General features: G+C 53.9%; 1 pseudogene; it reads left to right on the top strand.

The window, feature by feature from the left end:
• The window catches only part of LOC128826724 (leukocyte immunoglobulin-like receptor subfamily A member 6), a 161267-nt pseudogene that overhangs the window by 56943 nt on the left and 98020 nt on the right, over positions 1–6304 (top strand).

A 6304-nucleotide genomic window follows, 5' to 3' on the forward strand; every position in this document is an offset into this window, starting at 1 on the left:
CAATGGGGCACAGAACTCCTCCGGGGAGCAGAGCCAGCTCCTCTGGCTGTGGGGGGCACACAAAGTGCCCCTCCAAGAGTGGCCACATTTTTATTCCTGTGCACGCCCCTGATCAGGGGGTCTCTGCGCTAATGGGGTGCTCAGAGCCCTGGACCCAGCAGAGGAGATGCCCGGCTGGGAGACAGGGATGGAATCACTGGTGGGTTCCCCAGCAAGGGGCAGCAGCAGCTGCTGGAGGTTCGAGGCAGAAGGAGGGGGGATCCCTGCCCCAGGGGGAGCTGCAGAGCAGGGGCCTTTCCCAGGGGGATGCTCCCCCCGCTGCCCGGCTCTGGGGACGCACAGAGGAATTGGGGTCCAGGGGCTGCCCAGCCGGCCCCATCCCCAGCCTGTGACTGCATTCCAGGGCTGGCTGTGTGATGCCCACCCGGGCTGGGGGCCGTTGGATTAAAGAGCAGTGGGAGCTGCACGAGGTGGCTGCTCACAGCTGTGGGGAGACCCCTAAGGATTCCCGGGCAGCAGAAGTTGGGGGAGCTTGACCCCGGTTTTCGGATCAGAACCACACGCTTGTCAAAATTTAATTTTGAACTTGGAGAGTTTAAGGGTTAAAAATCAGTTACAGTGAGTGACCCATGACCAAGATCCTGACAGAAAAAGCCTGGAAGAATGTGCTTACAGAGAGGGTTGTATTTTAAGCAAAAGGCCCCAGAGCAGGAACTGAGAAATCTGTTAATTGCCAGTGATAAGGAAGCAGACCCAGCGAAAATGCTTGTAGTGACAAACCGGCAGCTAGAACTTGAACAGAAGTGAAAAATAACTGATTTGGAAGGAGAAACTGCTGAAAGAGAACACCTGTGGTTTGAACATGACCAAACAATGGCAGATATTTGATTGCAGGAACTAGAAGCTAAGGCAAAAGTGGACAGACTTAAGCTTCAACTCAAAAGAATAAAGGGACAACAGGAACTGTATCATCCTGAAAACCAGCTCCTCTCACCAGCAAAGATGGGGATAGAATCTCTCCAGTTTGTAACAATGTGGGTGTGTTGTTTGACTCTAAGCCGGTGTCTGTGTGTAACCAAATTTACCCCAACACGGCCCCCTTTTATGTAAATGCTTTTACTGTGAGCTCGGGTGAAGGCAACCCCATAACTTGTGCAGAGAATGTAAAAGTCGATGGTAAAAGCTGTTTAGGGCAAATTGCAGACAGAAAAAACCTGTCAGCCTGTGATGGTTGAAAATTCATCTGTTAACCCAGAGCTGATTCTGGATACAACTAAAGCCCAGGAAGGAAGTGGTCCTGAATTTGTGTCTGCCAGGGATAACATTGCAACTAGGTTGCATCCAGTTGATGTCATAAATAGCTCCCAGAGACCAAGTGATTCTGGTGCTTCTATTTTGCCTGTTGCTAGTGTGTTGCTGGGTAAAGATATAACAACCTTGTCCGATCAGGGTGATATCCTAGCCAGGGCACAAGGAAAACACGAAGGTGATTGGACATTGTTACCCACTGGCAGTGTAGAAACTTGGCACAAGGAAGAAAATGCTTCTAACCTGGTGACTATGAAGTCGAGCAGTTTACCTGAAAGGGGGTTTGTGAAAATCCTCGTGATGGGCCAGAGGTGATTCTGGATGGATGTGAAACTCAGGAATTTGGTGATTTGTCTGTGGTGCCAAAGTCAGTTCTGGACATAAATAAAGCTCAGAGAGACCCTGTTGCAGTGCCCGATATTGCAGAGGGAACGGAATTTCTTGGTGAAGTCGCTGAAGTCTGTGACAAGGAATTGTTTCCATTGACTCTGAAAGGGTCTTTGTTGATAGTGAACAGTCTCTCTTCTGAGAAAAGTGTGTTGGTGCCGAGTAGGCAACGTCTTTCAAGTGAAAATGAATCCACGGCATGTGCTTTGAAAAAATCCAGCGTGAATAGCTTTGAGGAGATTTCAGCTGGAATAAAAATTGTTAGGGAGTTTAAACAGCCCTATAAGCTTAACCAGCCTGCCCGGGAGACAGTGGTGTTGGGACAGGACTGTCTCCATGTTGATTCTTAGAGTGAACAGTCTGTATCTCAGGTTCAGAGGGATGACTGGACAGCTGAATATGCAGAGGAGGAGGACAGTTGTGCAGTTAATCTCTCGAGAATACAGGGGAAAGCAGGCAAATTCTCATCCCTAGGTACTTTGGGGATAACTTGTAGTCTCCTAGTGGACCTGACATCTGATTCCATGTGGAAGCAGAGGTTGGTAAGGGAAGGACAAAAGAACCTTGAATCTAACATGGTAGTGAAAATGGACGGTATCTCTATAAGGCAGGGTCCAGCCTTGGAATTGGTAAAGGTTGAGGATTTGAAAACTAGTAAACAAGCTACTGTCTGTGTTGATGCAAATTACCTGACTGTCTGGGGGGAGAGAGCTACTCCTCACTTAACGTCGTCCCGGTTAATGTTGTTTCATTGTTATGTTGCTGATCAATTAGGGAACATGCTCGTTTAAAGTTGCGCAATGCTCCCTTATAACGTTGTTTGGCAGCCGCCTGCTTTGTCCACTGCTTGCAGGAAGAGCAGCCCGTTGGATCGAGCTGGTGGGGGCTTGGAACCAGGGTGGACCAGCAGCCCCCCATCAGCTCCCCTAAATTCCCCGTGCGGAAGCCGCCCAGCAGGCTATCAGTTGCTGGGGAATTCAGCTGTCCCTCCCCTCACATCCGTATGCTGCTCCTGCCCTCTGCCTTGGAGCTGTCCCCCTCCCCCTGCTCCTGTACCCCATCTCCTGTACCTTATCTCCACGGGGGGGGGGGACTACAGGGCTCAGGACGGAGGGAGCTTGCTGGCAGCAGCTGCTGTCCTGATCTACTTAAAAAGACAAGGTACTTAGAGTGGGGTCAATGTATTTAAAGGGGCAATGCTCGTCTCTCTCACACACACACTGTGTGTGTCTCTGTGTCATGGACTCACAGGTCATGCTCACTCTTGGCCCCGTACGGTCCCTGGGGGGAACCCCCTTCAGTGTGACAGCCCTTCTCAAGGGTCCACTCTCTCTCGGGGGTTAAGCCCCTCCACCTCCTGGAGCCGCACCTCTTTGAGCCTTAGCATGTCTGTTTCTGTTGTGGGCCCCCTCAGGGAGTCCACTTGCTCTGGACCCCGGGGTCTCCACTCCCAGAGGGAATAATGCAGCCCTGTTCTCTAGTCTGGAGCGACTCTCAGCCAGCATAAAACAGGATGGGTTTTTGAGCATCTGAACACAGCACAGGAAACTCTCAGGGCCTCAGGCCTGGCCTCCCTCAGCACAGCTCATCTTAGACTTTCCTGCATCCAGGTGGGCTCTGCCTGCTCCCCCTCTCCAGCCCCAAGCCCCGCTGCTTCCCAGCTGGGCATCTGATATCACTGGCCCCAAGCCCCGCCTCTGTCCATTGTCTTCTCTCCAGCGAAATAGGGTCACCTGGGCCTCCACTGCTCTCTTCTGTCCTCTGGTCCCCTCTGGCTGGAACCGGCTGGTCAGGTCACCGGGGTCCTGACCCCACAGCCCATTGTCCTCCCACTGGGCAGAACCGGCTGTGACTCCTGAGCTGGGCCTGCTGTTCACCAGGTCACCAGTCGCTGGGGTCTCCATTCTCCAGGCCATTGGCTGGGGTCCCAAGTTCCCTCTCCGGTCCTCTGTAACGACAAACTCCCTCTCCCCTCACCTCGTTAAACCAGTAACACCCAAGGACACTGAACCCCACCCCTTCTGCATGCAACCCACTGGAAAAACAAGGAAAAAACAAGAAAATCCTGCACCTCGTCACACTTTGTCTCTCCTTCCCTCTCTCTCTCTCTCTCTCTCTCACACACACACACACACACACACAGGTTTGTGTCTCTGTCTCTCTGTCTCTCTCACGCTGTGTTGTAGAGTGTGAGGCTCCATTAACAACACTGTGTTAACCCCTGAGGGCTCAGCCGAGTGCTAGTTCATCATTTAGCAGTAAGGCTCCCTGGGAAATATCCCACCCTCTGACTCCACCACCTCAACCAAGCTTCACAGTCATCATTGCTATGTCCAGTTTTCAATTGTTTGTTTAAAACTTATACTGTGTGTGTGTGTGTGTGTGTGTGTGTGTGTATCTAAACTATAGTCTTTTGTCTGGTGAAAAACATTTCTCTGGAACCTAACCCCCCCATTTACCTTAATTCTTATTGGGAAACTGGATTCACTTCACATGGTTTTGCTGAAAGTAGCATTTTTCAGGAACAGAACTACCACGTTAAGTGAGGAATTACTGTACAATGAAAGAAGACATGAATGTTCAACAGATCAAGACTTTTAAAATGACGCCTCACAAGGCAACTTTGTACCCAACCGATCATAATTCTATCGTAGTGGGGAACATGGGGGCTCCAGGGAGCTACTTTGAGGTACAGATTGTCACACTGTGGTATCACCACGGCGCGGCCAGGGCCTGGGCAGGAGGCCTGGAACGTGTGAGGAAGAGACTGTGAACTTCCTTTCCCTTGGAGAGGCTGCTGTTTGTGGTGTCCCCGTGCCCACAGGGCAGGTGACTTGTTTCCTTTAACCTTCCCCATCTTTTCCTTATTTTTTATGAGTTGCTGTTTAATAAATGGTACGTGTTCTGAACTCTATGTACTGATCAGTGGGTCAGGGAAGCATCGGGTGCAGAGAGTGTCCTGGAGTGGGGACACCCTCGCCCCTGACCACAACAAGACAGGGGGTCGAGCCCCCAGGGATCCGGGGCCCAGCCTTGCCGGGGTTATGAGGACTCTGCCACACGGGAGGGAGGAAAGGGAGCCCTCTGGGTAAAGGGAGTAGGAGCGAGGACTCAGATCCTTTCACTCGCCAATCCCACCGGGGCATGTATAACCCAGGAAAGTTCCCCACAATAGCGGGACCATTCCCTCGCTTACACTAGGAGCTGGGTCAGCGGCCGCCCTGCCCGTCCGTCCGGAGAGTGAAATGAACCGGTTCCTCCCCCCAAAGCCCGGCTGGTCTGGAAACAAGCGGCTGTGCTCCAGTGACTCCCGAGGGAACGAGACTTGGAGACGGTCTGACTCCGGCTGTTGGCCGCGGTCGCTCTGCCCCCGTTTCAATAGACAGGCCAGGTTTCATTCCTTGTCTGGGGGTTTAACCCAAAAGCTTTGCCTTTGAATGGCTGCTGCTGGTGGTTTGCCCAGGAGCCGAGTAGAAGCAGGGGCTCGGTTTGAAATGAGCCCCGGCCCCCGGCCTGTGTAACGCTGGTGAGGGAGAGAGTTTCCAATCCCCCTGAGCCCTCTGGGCCTGTGAGATCCTCTGCAAAGAGCAGCTGGGTACAGGAATTTGAGGGGGGGGGGCAGGCCAAGGGTCATGCAGGGGAAGAGAATAGAGGGGAGCCGGGCTGAGGTCAGAGAGGAAGTGGGGACAGGAATTTGAGGGGACACAGAAAGGGGGCGGCTGGGTGGGTGGTGGAGTGCGACGGGACAGGCATTGGAGGGAGTTGGGAGAGGGAGTTGAGGTGGAAGGGGAATGGGGGCGAGCAGGACTGGGGATGGGGATGGAGGCGGAGTCGGCGGATGGGGTGTGTGTGGAGGGCTTTGTTTTCTGGCTAAAACTCTGGCTGAGCTGGGGCGCCTCTGGCCAGCTTAGGAGAGGCGGGGAGCCAGGGGCAGGCGACGCCTCCCAGTGCCCCCCATGGCATTGGGGCAGGTTCACCCTGAAATGCTCACAAGGGGGGAACCCAGGCACCCCCCAGCCATAGGGGGCAGCTTCCATTGTCCCTCCTTCCCCGCCACTGCCCTGCCCAACTCAACCCACACCCCTCACCCCCCAATGTTCCCCCACATTCTCCCACCCTCTGTATTCCCCTGCTTCTTACTGCCTCTCCCTGTCTAGGTCGGCACCATTTCCCTGAGGACAGCCTGGCACCAAGCCCAATGGGGACACTGGGAGATGGCGGCCATCTTCACTGATGGCGTGGGATGGGCATTTGAGGGGAAACAGGGCAGGGGAGAAAGGTGTGAGGACAGACGGGCTGTGGGGGGGCAGGGTGTGCGGGGGGCAGGCTTGGGGACATTCGACGGAGGATAGGCCAGGGGGCAGGATGGGGGACAGGGGGCCGGATGGGGTGACTCTGCTAGACAGCGAATCTGCTGCTCATCCCCCTACTGCTCTGTGGGGCTGAAAGCAGCTATGAGGGTACTCTCCTCAGCTGTTGGGGGGGCAGCTGGTGAGCAGGGGGCTGGGAGATGTTAGAATCCCATTGGGACCATCGGACGGGCTCCTGGCTGAACCATCTTCTAACTCTGCCGCCGAGGCATGTGAGAATGGATGGGTGACCATCACAC

Source organism: Malaclemys terrapin, chromosome 20, assembly GCF_027887155.1.
Source record: "Malaclemys terrapin pileata isolate rMalTer1 chromosome 20, rMalTer1.hap1, whole genome shotgun sequence".
Lineage (NCBI taxonomy): Eukaryota > Metazoa > Chordata > Testudines > Emydidae > Malaclemys > Malaclemys terrapin.